Consider the following 13,372-nt stretch of genomic DNA (forward strand, 5'->3'; position numbering starts at 1 on the left):
CAAAGGTAAAGTAAGACTCTTTATAAAGTGGTCATACTTCAAACACTCAAGCCTCACACGTTAAAATAATCCATCCACCTAACAGGTGTGGCATATCAAGAAGCTGATTAAACAGCATGATCATTACACAGGTGCACCTTGTGCTGGGGACAATATAAGGCCAGCGCTGTTGCCAGAGAACTAAATGTTCATTTCTCTACTATAAGCTGCCTCCAATGTTGTTTTAGAGAATTTGGCAGTACGTCCAACCAGCCTCACAACTGCAGACCAGGCGTAACCACGCCAGCCCAGGACCTCCACATCCGGCTTCCTCATCTGCCGAAACATCTGAGACCAGCGACCCGGACAGCTGATAAAACTAAGGAGTATTTCTGTAATCCATTTTAAAGGGGAAAATGTATTCTGATTGGCTGGGCCTGGCTCCCCAGTGGATGGGCCTATGCCCTCCCAGGCCCACCCATGACTGCGCCCATGTTCAGGAATGTGTAATCCATAGATTAGGGCCTAATGAATACATTTCAATTGACTGATTTCCTTATATGAACTGTAACTCAGCAAAATCTTTGAAATTGTTGTATGTTGCGTTAATATTTTTGCTCAGTATACATTCTCATATAGGCTCATATGATACAACGCACCCTATATGTGTGATCGTAGTCAAAGCACATTCTCTATGATTATTATTGCTAATGACAGTGTAGTCAATGTTCAAGTCATCTGAACTGTCCTACTGCACATCAGAGGAGTGCTAGTGCTTTGATAGCTGTCTCTGGTGTAACACTGGATAAACCTGTAGATAAACCTGTAGATAAACCTTTTGACTGTCAACGGGACGAAAGAAGAATGTTCATCTCTGGGTCAGACTCATAAAAGTGAGGAGTGTACTTGTCCCATGTGACAACAAAAAAATAGAGAGGGTGTGTGTGTGTGTGTGTGTGTGTGTGTGTGTGTGTGTGTGTGTGTGTGTGTGTGTGCGTGTGTTTGGAGTTTGGAGAGAGAGAGAGAGAGAGAGAGAGAGAGAGAGAGAGAGATGACATCCACTGGAACACCTAATAGACCATTTCTTAAGTCCCTCAGAGCACTGACACAACCCCCAGCATTAGGTATGTAAATAGCGCCTCCTGCTGTTACATTACAATACTGGCTTTAATTGTCATCTCCCTGAAGGATCCTCACAGAAAAACCCCTGAGGTCCCTTTTGGTCTATTAGGTGTTCCAGTTTCATTTCCAAATTATAAAATGCAGAGCTTCATTTAATGTTTCCACACTTTTCTCAGTACAACAAATACACTCCCCTAAGTATTCATTTGGACAGTGGAGCTAAAATTTGTATATTTGTCTCCATACTCCAGCATTTTGGATTTACGATCAAATATTTAATATGAGGTGACAGTGCATAATGTCACCTTCTATTTCAGGGTATTTTCATACATATCTGTTTTACCGTTTAGAAATTAAAGAACTTTATGTATCTAGTCCCCCCTTTTTAATATATATTCTTTCATCAATATTTGGACAAATTCACTTATAGTGCATTAAAGTAGTCAAAAATGCAGTATTTGGACCCATATTCTTAGCATGCAATGACTACATCAAGCTTGTGACTCTACAAACTTGTTGGATGCATTTGCTGTATATGTTGGTCGTGTTTCAGATGACGTTTGGCACAATAGGAACTGAATGTTAAATCATGTATTGTGCCGTTTTGGAGTCACTTTTATTGTAAATAAGAATAGAAGATGTTTCTGAACACGTCTACATTAATGTGGATGCTACTATGATTATGGATAAACATGAATGACTCGTGAATAACGATGAGTGAGAAAGTTAGAGGGAACTAAGATCATACCACCACTAAAAAATGCTAACTTGTTATTGTAATGGTGAGAGGTTAGAATGTTTTGGGGGCTTTATATTTGTGCATCTGTAACTTGCTCACTCATCATTATTCACAATTAATTCATGGTTATTCGTAATCATGGTAGCATCCACAGTAATGGAGAAGTGTTCAGAAACATCTTCTTTTCTTATTTACAATAAAAGTGACTCCAAAATGGCACAATACATTATTTAACATCCATTACTATTGAGCAAAACATAATCCAAAACACAACCAAAAGAAACTGGAAATGCATCCAACAAGTTTGTAGAGTCACAAGCTTGATGTAGTCCCTGCGTGCTATAAATATTGGACCAAATACTAAACTTTCGACTACATGTAATGTAGTGCACTATAAGTGAATTTGTCCAAATACTAGATAGTGCATTGAATTCTAAGCACTAAAACAGATATATTAGAAAAAGACCCTCAAATAAAAGGCGAGATTCTGTACTTTCGCCTCACATAAAACACTTGATCTCAAATCCAAAATGCTGGAGAACACCAAAAACATTAAAAGTTTTAGTTTCACTGTCCAAATAAATACGTAGGGGAGTGTCCATAAAGTGGCAGTAGTTAGGTCAGGAGGGCAGGATGTGATGATGTACTTTAATGATCCCTCCAACAGCAGACAGCCTCAGCACTGCTCTATATGATCACCCTTTTGTGCTCAAAACAGCGCGCTATTAAAGAGGTAAAAGTCCCTCAGAACACCAACCGTTTCAATACACCAACACCAGGGTGCAGGATGCAACGTTTTGGAACGTTCAGATAGAAATATGTTATGTAGAACAAACATGCCTCTCAGACATGTAGAAATATGGAATCAAGTCAGCTCTATTCATGGCATTTTTAACTGTGTTTCTAACAATGTTTGGCTACTGAACGTGGCCCTGACAAACATGAACATGGCCCTGACAAACATGAACATGGCCCTGACAAACATGAACATGGCCCTGACAAACATGAACATGGCCCTGACAAACATCAACGTGGCCCTGACAAACATGAACGTGGCCCTGAAAAACATCAACGTGGCCCTGACAAACATGAACATGGCCCTGACAAAAATGAACATGGCCCTGAAAAACATCAACGTGGCCCTGACAAACATGAACATGGCCCTGACAAAAATGAACATGGCCCTGAAAAACATCAACGTGGCCCTGACAAACATGAACATGGCCCTGACAAACATCAACGTGGCCCTGACAACATGGCCCTGAAAAACATCAACGTGGCCCTGACAAACATCAACGTGGCCCTGACAAACATGAACATGGCCCTGACAAACATGAACATGGCCCTGAAAAACATCAACGTGGCCCTGACAAACATCAACGTGGCCCTGACAAACATGAACATGGCCCTGAAAAACATGAACGTGGCCCTGAAAAACATCAACGTGGCCCTGACAAACATCAACATGGCCCTGACAAACATGAACATGGCCCTGAAAAACATCAACGTGGCCCTGACAAACATCAACGTGGCCCTGACAAACATGAACATGGCCCTGACAAACATGAACATGGCCCTGACAAACATCAACGTGGCCCTGACAAACATCAACGTGGCCCTGACAAACATGAACATGGCCCTGACAAACATCAACGTGGCCCTGACAAACATGAACATGGCCCTGAAAAACATCAACGTGGCCCTGACAAACATCAACGTGGCCCTGAAAAACATCAACGTGGCCCTGACAAACATCAACGTGGCCCTGACAAACATGAACATGGCCCTGACAAACATCAACGTGGCCCTGACAAACATCAACGTGGCCCTGACAAACATGAACATGGCCCTGACAAACATCAACGTGGCCCTGACAAACATCAACGTGGCCCTGACAACACCAAGGAAATAGAATAGAGATGTGAAACAAACACCAACGTGCCGCTCCGTCCCTGTGCTGTGTAGTATATTATCCTAGCTGTAGTTGTCTATCTCTGTGTGCTGTGTGGTATATTATCCTAGCTGTAGTTGTCGATCTCTGTGTGCTGTGTAGTATATTATCCTAGCTGTAGTTGTCTATCTCTGTGTGCTGTGTGTGTTGTTTTATTCGGGAGAGGCTATAAGAACACACCTGACCTGTAAAACGACTAAACAAAATCTAAAACTAACCCTTATCTTAACCAAACCCTTAATGCTTTATTTTAAAGGTGATTGTTTTTCTCTCAGAGCCCCCCCCCCAAGCTCACTTTTTCATCCGGTACATCCAGATTTACAAATTAAGTACTGCCTTAACCCTAACCTAAACATAATTTGAATTAATTCCGAAGTGAAGTATTGTTTTTGCGGGTCAGGAGTGTCTGTCTAGCCTATTCAGTTGTATTCTCCAAGCGGTAGTTTTCCATTACTGTGCCAGGCTGCAGTGCAGAGACAGAGTAGAGTGCTGACATTTCAGGGAGATCACAGATGGCAGGACATTTGCCTCCCAGCAGGACCTCTCATATGAGGGTAACCTCGGGGGGCTAATACTGGCATATTATCAAAGCATCAGAGCAAGATATGTGTTTCTATGAAGTGCACATTAAGGTTTTTTTCAATGAGCTAGGTTTCAATCCAATTGCCGGCAGATTTTCATGCGCATATTCAAAATAAATTATTATTGCATAAATACAATAAGCGCATTTTCCCCACCAGAGATTTGTTTCCAATCAAATTGACTTGTTGCGGATAAAAGGCTGTGCGTAATGAGGTAGAGCACATAAAAATACCTTTTGCGGTTAAATTCCCACGTACCCAATAAAAAATAGAAGCTAAATGGGTTTTGATCACATACACATCTCTACTGATGGTTTTCTCACCAAATAATATTTTGTTGTATAGCGAGTGTTCCCACTGTGGTATTGGCACGTGCGCTCTAGCTAACAGCTCGTAGCTACAGTTCAGGTAGGCCTATAGACTCCATGATGAGATTATTATGGACAAAATAACGAGATCATTTTTATTTGGCAAACTTAACCAAGCATCGATGATCATGTCACCAGAATAAAGGCATCCTGCATGCTAACGGTTTGCGTATATACACTGAACAAAAATATAACTGCAACGTGCAACAATTTCAAAGATTTCACTGAGTAACAGTTTGTATTAGGAAATCAGTCAATTGAAATAAATTAATTGGGTTGTAATTTATGGATTTCACATGACTGGGAATAAAGATATGCATCTGTTTTTTTTTTTAAAAGGTAGGGGTGCGTGGATCAGAAATCCAGTCAGTATCTGTTGTGATCACTATTTGACTCATGCAGCACGACACATCTCCTTCACATAGAGGTGATCAGGCTGTTGATTGTGGCCTGTGGAATGTTGTCCCACTCCTCTTCAATGGCTGTGCAAAGTTGCTGGACATCAGCAGGAACTAGAACACACCTTGGTACACGTCGATCCAGAGCATCCCATACATGCTCAACGGATGACATGTCCAGTGAGTATGTAGGCCATGGAAGAACTGGGACATTTTCAGCTTCCAGGAATTGTGTTCAGATCCTTGCAACATGGGGCCATGCATTACTATAAACTAGATAGCTAACAAACTTTGCTAGCTAACTAGCAACTTGGCTAGCTAGCTTGTTCTAGATTGTTTTCTCATCATGAATGAAGCAGGTAGCTAGCTACCTTGTGGTATGGTTATGTGAAATGACAATATTTTCCTGCAATAACGACACAATTTTGATTCATGATTTATGCATTGACAGTTTGGAGTGGATCACAGACCAACACTACCACCACGTTGGGTCTGGACTGCGAGGGACTTCCGCTGACGACCCAATCAGGCACCCATCGCATCCATCGTCCATAACAAACAGGGGTATTGAGAGTGGGCAACTTTTTTTATGTTAAATAAAATACATTTTTAGCAAAGATTGGCCTACATTTGCATCTTTACAGAAAACGTGTTGTGATTGGAGCTCTGGTTTTGCTATGCTGCCTTTTTTAAACAGAAATAGCAGATATGACAGTATCTAGTTGTTATTCTTATCTCTTACTTTTTTTTGTATTTTCTTAAAACTGCATTGTTGGTTAAGGACTTGTAAGTAAGCATTTCACTGTAAGGTCTACATATTCTGAATTATGTCGCTGTACATTTCAAAAGTGCTGAACAAATAGTTATATTGACTACGTCCGTCCTAGCTCGCTCATTAATGTCTTAATCAAAATTACGGATTGCCTCTTATCCGCTCGTCATCCCCTTATGCCATAGTTTGTACATCTCAATTGTCAGTGGAAACCATATTTGATTAAGCAAGTCAGCCATATCGGCTATGTTTTTTTTAAAGGCAGTAAATGAGGCTGAATTAACTGTTTTGCTGCCAGACAAGGCTCCACTGATAGCCAGGTGTAGCGGTGGTAAGGATTCACTCCATTGTGCTGGAAAGAAAGCTCTGCTGTTGGGACAGCTTTATGTAGGCCCTACAGTTTGTGGGCACAGTTTATTAACGTTATAGTGAAATTCATGTATTGTTTGGTGTTGTGTTGTGTTGTGTAGTGGCTTTGCTGGCATGCATAAAATCATTTGCGGAGGAGTTTGCCCCACCAAGATTTACATGCTAAAATCGCCACTGGGTGGAACATAAGGATTTTGGGCACTGGCCTGCAGACCACCATTTCTACCCCGGGTTCAGGTCCTAAATCTGTGGCATGAGATGTTTGTAAAGGCAACATTTCACTGCTGTGTCAGGCTAGTTTGGCACATTGTCTACTAGCCCAGTCTGAAAAGTACTAACCTTGGGCTAGCTTAATTTCCATCCCTGCTGACATGTATAACTGACTTCATAGGTCATTTGATTAGTCATGTACAACAGAGGAACAAAACCGTTTGGGTTTTGTATGGGAAAACATTAAGACATTAAGACCACAAGTCCAATATGAGCTAGCTATCATGCAAAAATGTATTTGTCACATGCGCCGAATACGACCTTACCGTGAAATGCTTACTTACATGCCCTTAAGGATCGTACCCTTTTTTTCAATTTTAGCCTAAAATGAAAATCCCCAATTGTAACTGCCTGTAGCTCTGGACCTGAAGCAAGGATATGCATATTCTTGATACCATTTGAAAGGAAACACTTTGAAGTTTGTGGAAATGTGAAATTAATGTAGGAGAATATAACATTACATCTGGTAAAAGATAATACAATCAAAAAAACATGTGTTTTCTATTTTTATCATCATCATCATCTTTGAAATGCAAGAGAAAGGCCATAATATAATATTGCAGTTCAGGCACAATTTAGATGTTGGCCACTAGATGGCAACAGTGTATGTGCAAAGTTTTAGACTGATCCAGTGAAGCATTGCAATACTGCACAACATTTTTTTATCAAGTCTACCCAAATGTGCCGAATCGGTCAATTTCAAGTACATAACTATAAAGAACACACAAAAATGACATCGTTCTAAAAAAAAAAAATAAGTTTACACACTCCCAGGAAGGTCATACATGATGGAAAATTTGCTTCCCTACAGAAAAGGCTCTAACCAACTAATCTAGATGGCCAGGCGGGGTGGGTGTGTGGCCAGAAACAGCAGGGGTTAAAAATGTAGAACCCAGTTCCTACATTTGAATATTAAAATGTCTCTGGACCCTCAGGATGAATAATCAGAGCAAGATTACTGCATGTAGGTACATTATTTACCTTCAGAGGTGAATGTACCAAACAAAGTGCTGTAATAAAAAAAGATTTGTTATTATGCACTCTCCTCAAACACAAACTTTTTTTGCTGTAATAGCTACTGTAAATTGGACAGTGAAGTTAGATTAACAAGAATTTAAGCTTTCTGCACATAAACTCAGCAAAAAAAGAAACATCCCTTTTTCAGGACCCTGTCTTTCAAAGATCATTCGTAGAAATCCAAATAACTTCACAGATCTTCATTGTAAAGGGTTTAAACACTGTTTCCCATGCTTGTTTAAAGAACCATAAACAATTAATGAACATGCACCTGTGGAACAGTCGTTAAGACACTAACCAACCATGCAGTTCAAGAAATAGAATATTTACTAAATAAACTGAAAACCTTTTTTTTTAAGTCACACAAGAAAATTACATAACAATAACAAGGCTGTGTACAGGGGGTACCGGTACCCAGCCAATGTGCGTGGGTACAGGTTAGTCGAGGTAATTTGTAAAGTGACTATGCATAGATAATAAACAGCGAGTAGCAGCAGCGTAAAAACAGGGGGGGGGGTCAATGTAAATAGTCCGGGTGGACATTTGATTAATTGTTCAGCAGTCTTATGGCTTGGGGGTAGAAGCTGTTAAGGAGCCTTTTGGTCCTAGACTTGGCGCTCCGGTACCGCTGCCGTGTGGTAGCAAAGAGAACAGTCTATTACTTGGGTGACTGGAGTCTGACAATTTCTGGGGACTTCCTCTGACACTGCCTGGTATAGAGGTCCTGAATGGCAGGAAGCTTGGCCCCGGTGATGTACAGGGCTGTACCCACTACCCTCTGTAGCGCCTTATGGTCAGATGCTGAGCAGTTGCCATACCAGGCGGTGAAGAGAGTAGAGGATGATGGATTAAGGGTGAGTAGTAGTAGGCCTAGGCCAATACAGAGTCATATACATTTGTGTTTCAGTAAGATTGGCTTCTTAGCATTCATTGCCATGGCTATCAACTGTATCACAGAAATGGATCGTAAATCACAGAAAATAGATGTTGTGGTGGCAGCTGCAGAGTAAATGGGTTTAAGACGTTTTACTGCAGAAGAAGGTATGTTTAAAGAGTCACATCCTCCCAGGTCACCGTTGGCCTGGTGTAGGATCAGTTAGGGTCAAAGTAGTAGAATGGTGATTTACATTTTTATGAAATAGTGGTATATAGGTGTAAAGTTAGTTGGTGGTATGTAATAGTGGTATATAGGTGTAAAGTTAGTTGGTGATATGTAATAGTGGTATACAGGTGTAAAGTTAGTTGGTGTTATGTGATAGTGGTATACAGGTGTAAGGTTTTTTTGGTGGTATGTAATAGTGGTACATACAGTTGAAGTCGGAAGTTTACATAGACCTTAGCCAAATACATTTAAACTCAGTTTTTCACAATTCCTGACATTTAATCCTAGTATATATTCCCTGTCTTAGGTCCGTTAAGATCACCACTTTATTTTAAGAATATGAAATGTCAGAATAATAGTAGAGAGAATAATTTATTTCAACTTTCATCACATTCCCAGTGGGTCAGAAGTTTACATACACTCAATTAGTATTTGGTAGCATTGCCTTTAAATTGTTTAACTTGGGTCAAACGTTTCGGGTAGCCTTCCACAAGCTTCCCACAATAAGTTGGGTGAATTTTGGCCCATTCCTCCTGACAGAGCTGGTGTAACTGAGTCAGGTTTGTAGGCCTCCTTGCTCACACACGCTTTTTTCAGTTCTGCCCACAAATTTTCTATAGGATTGAGGTCAGGGCTTTGTGATGGCCACTCCAATACCTTGACTTTGTTGTCCTTAAGCCATTTTGCCACAACTTTGGAAGTATGCTTCAGGTCCTTGTCCATTTGGAAGACCCATTTGTGACCAAGCTTTAACTTCCTGACTGATGTCTTGAGAATTTTCCTCCCTCATGAAGCCATCTATTTTGTGAAATGCACCAGTCCCTCCTGCAGCAAAGCACCCCCACAACATGATGCTGCCACCCCCGTGCTTCACAGTTGGGATGGTGTTCTTCGGCTTGCAAGCGAACCCCTTTTTTCCTCCAAACATAACGATGGTCATTATGGCCAAACAGTTCTATTTTTGTTTCATCAGACCAGAGGACATTTCTCCAAAAAGTACGATCTTTGTCCCCATGTGTAGTTGCAAACCGTAGTCTGGCTTTTTTTATGGCGGTTTTGGAGCAGTGGCTTCTTCCTTGCTTAGCGGCCTTTCAGGTTATGTCGATATTGGACTCGTTTTACTGTGGATATAGATACTTTTGTATCTGTTTCCTCAAGCATCTTCACAAGGTCCTTTGCTGTTGTTCTGGGATTGGTTTGCACTTTTCGCACCGAAGTACGTTCATCTCTAGGAGACAGAATGCGTCTCCTTCCTGAGCGGTATGACAGCTGTGTGGTCCCATGGTGTTTATACTTACGTACTATTGTTTGTACAGATGAACGTGGTACCTTCAGGCATTTGGAAATTGCTCCCAAGGACGAACCAGACTTGTGGAGGTCTACAAATATTTTTCTGAGGTCTTGGCTGATTTCTTCTGATTTTCCCATGATGTCAAGCAGAGGCACTGAGTTTGAAGGTAGGCCTTGAAATACATCCACAGGTACACCTCCAATTGACTCAAATTATGTCAATTAGCCTATCAGAAGCTTCTAAAGCCATGACATAATTTTCAGTAATTTTCCAATCTGTTTAAAGGCACAGTCAACTAAATGTATGTAAACTTCTGATCCACTGGAATTGTGATACAGTGAATTATAAGTGAAATAATCTGTCTGTAAACAACTGTTGGAAAAATTACTTGTGTCATGCACAAAGTAGATGTCCTAACCGACTTGCCAAAACTATCGTTTGTTAATAAGACATTTGTGGAGTGGTTTTTAAAACGAGTTTGAATGATGGCAACTTAAGTGTATGTAAACTTCCGACTTCAACTGTAGGTGTACGGTTAGTTGGTATGTAATAGTGCTATATAGGTGTTACTTGGTGGTATGTAATAGTGGTATATAGGTGTAACGTTAGTTGGTGGTATGTAATAGTGGTATATAGGTGTAATGTTAGTTGGTGGTATGTAATAGTGGTATATAGGTGTAATGTTAGTTGGTGGTATGTATTAGTGGTATATAGGTGTAACGTTAGTTGGTGGTATGTAATAGTGGTATATAGGTGTAACGTTAGTTGGTGGTATGTAATAGTGGTATATAGGTGTAATGTTAGTTGGTGGTATGTAATAGTGGTATATAGGTGTAACGTTAGTTGGTGGTATGTAATAGTGGTATATAGGTGTAATGTTAGTTGGTGGTATGTAATAGTGGTATATAGGTGTAATGTTAGTTGGTGGTATGTAATAGTGGTATATAGGTGTAAAGTTAGTTGGTGGTATGTAATAGTGGTATATAGGTGTAATGTTAGTTGGTGGTATGTATTAGTGGTATATAGGTGTAATGTTAGTTGGTGGTATGTAATAGTGGTATATAGGTGTAATGTTAGTTGGTGGTATGTAATAGTGGTATATATGTGTAATGTTAGTTGGTGGTATGTAATAGTGGTATATAGGTGTTACTTGGTGGTATGTAATAGTGGTATATAGGTGTAATGTTAGTTGGTGGTATGTAATAGTGGTATATAGGTGTAATGTTAGTTGGTGGTATGTAATAGTGGTATATAGGTGTAATGTTAGTTGGTGGTATGTAATAGTGGTATATAGGTGTAATGTTAGTTGGTGGTATGTATTAGTGGTATATAGGTGTAATGTTAGTTGGTGGTATGTAATAGTGGTATATAGGTGCAAGGTTAGTTGGTGGTATGTAATAGTGGTATATAGGTGTAATGTTAGTTGGTGGTATGTATTAGTGGTATATAGGTGCAAGGTTAGTTAGTGGTGCAGTTCATTCCTTTTCCCCCTTCCTTATTTTTATATAAAAAACGTAACGTTTGACAAGACACTACCGCACAGTAGGTGGCGACATGCACAAACAAAATGTGCGAACGGCATGATACTAATGAAAAAGAAGTGCATGTCAGAGCAGAAACTATACTATGAAGTTTCCAAAAACACAGTGGTCTCAATCATTGTGAAATGGAAACAATATGGAACTGCCTTAGACTCTGCCTAGAGCTGGCTGTCTGACCAAACTGAGCAACCGGGCAAGAAGGGAGGTGACCAAGAACCCAAAGGCCACTCTGACAGAACTAGAGTTCCTTGGCTGAGGTGGAAAAACCTACCAGAAAAATATCAGTCTCTACAGCACTTCACCAATCTGGGCTTTATGGGAGTGGCCAGACAGAAGTCACTCCTGAGAGAAAAGGATGATGACTGCACGCCTATAGTTTGCGAAAAGCCACATGCAAGACAGATCATAAGGCAAAAGATTTGATGAGACCAATTTTTGTTACTCTTTGGCCTGAATGCAAAGTGCTATGTCTGGAGAAAAACAAAGCACCGCTCATCACCCATCTAACACCATACCTACCGTGATGCCATGGGGATGCTTTTCAGAAGCAGAGAGAGACTGGTACGGACAGAGGGAACAATGAATGGAGCCAAATACAGGCAAATCCTTGATGAGAACCTGCTTCAGTGCAGACGACCTTAGACTGGGGCGAAGATCTATGTTCTAATAGGACAATGACCCCAAGCATACAGCCAAAGCAACGTTGGAATGGCTTTAGAACAAGTATGTGAAAGTCCTTGAGTGGGACAACCAAAGCCCAGACTTGAATCGCATTTCAAATCTGAGGAAAGACGTGGAAGTTTTGGGAGCAGCGGTGAAAAGCAATCTATACTGAAAAAAATAAACGCAACATGTAACAAATGTCAAAGATTTTACTGAATTACAATTCAAATAAGGAAATCAATCAATTGAAAAAAATTCATTAGGCCTTAATCTATGGATTTCCTGACTGGGCAGGGGTGCAGCCATGGGTGGACATAGGTCTACTTGGTAGCCAGGCCCACCCACTGGGCAGCCATGTTCAGCCAATCAGAATGAAGAACTTTACAGAAATACTCCTCAGACGATCCCGCATGTGGATATCCTGGGCTGGTGTGGTTACACGTGGTCTGCGGCTGAGGCCGGTTGGACGTACTGACAAATTCTCTAAAACGACATCGGAGGCAGCTTATGGTAGAGAAAATGTAATTTAATTCTCCACCAACAGCTCTGGTAGACATTCCTGCAGTCAGCATGCCAATTGCACATTCCCTCAAAACTTCAGAGATCTGTGGCATTGCGTGACAAAATGGCACTTTAAAGTGGCCTTTTGTCCCCAGCTCAAGGTGCACCTGTGTAATGATCATGCCGTTTAACCAGCTTCTTGATATGCCACACCAGTCATGCGACTGGACTATTTTGGCCAAGGAGAAACGCTCACTTGAGACGTAAACATATTTGCACACAAAATGTGAGAATAATAAGCTGTGTGCAAATTGGACATTTCTGGGATTTTTTTTTTATTTCAGCTCATGAAACATGGGACCAACACTTCACATGTTGTTTATATTTCTGGTCAGTATAATTTACGAGCTTTAAAAAAATGTAATCCAGATGTGCAAATTTAACAGACATACCCGACGACTGAGACCTGTAACTACTAAAGGCGCTTCTACAAAGCTCTCAGTAAATGAGATCTGTATTTCCTTTTCAATGTTGCTAAAACTTAAAATAACATGGTTTTCATTTTGTCGCTATGAGGTATTTGCGTGTAGATGGTTGAGAAATATTTAAACCATTCTAAAAATCAGGCTGATATAAATAATGTGGAGTAAGTCAAGGGGTTGAATACTTCGAAGGCACTGTGCATGGCAAATCTTTTCTCTTATAAAC

This window comes from Salmo salar, chromosome ssa15 (genome assembly GCF_905237065.1).
Source record: "Salmo salar chromosome ssa15, Ssal_v3.1, whole genome shotgun sequence".
NCBI classification, from domain to species: domain Eukaryota; kingdom Metazoa; phylum Chordata; class Actinopteri; order Salmoniformes; family Salmonidae; genus Salmo; species Salmo salar.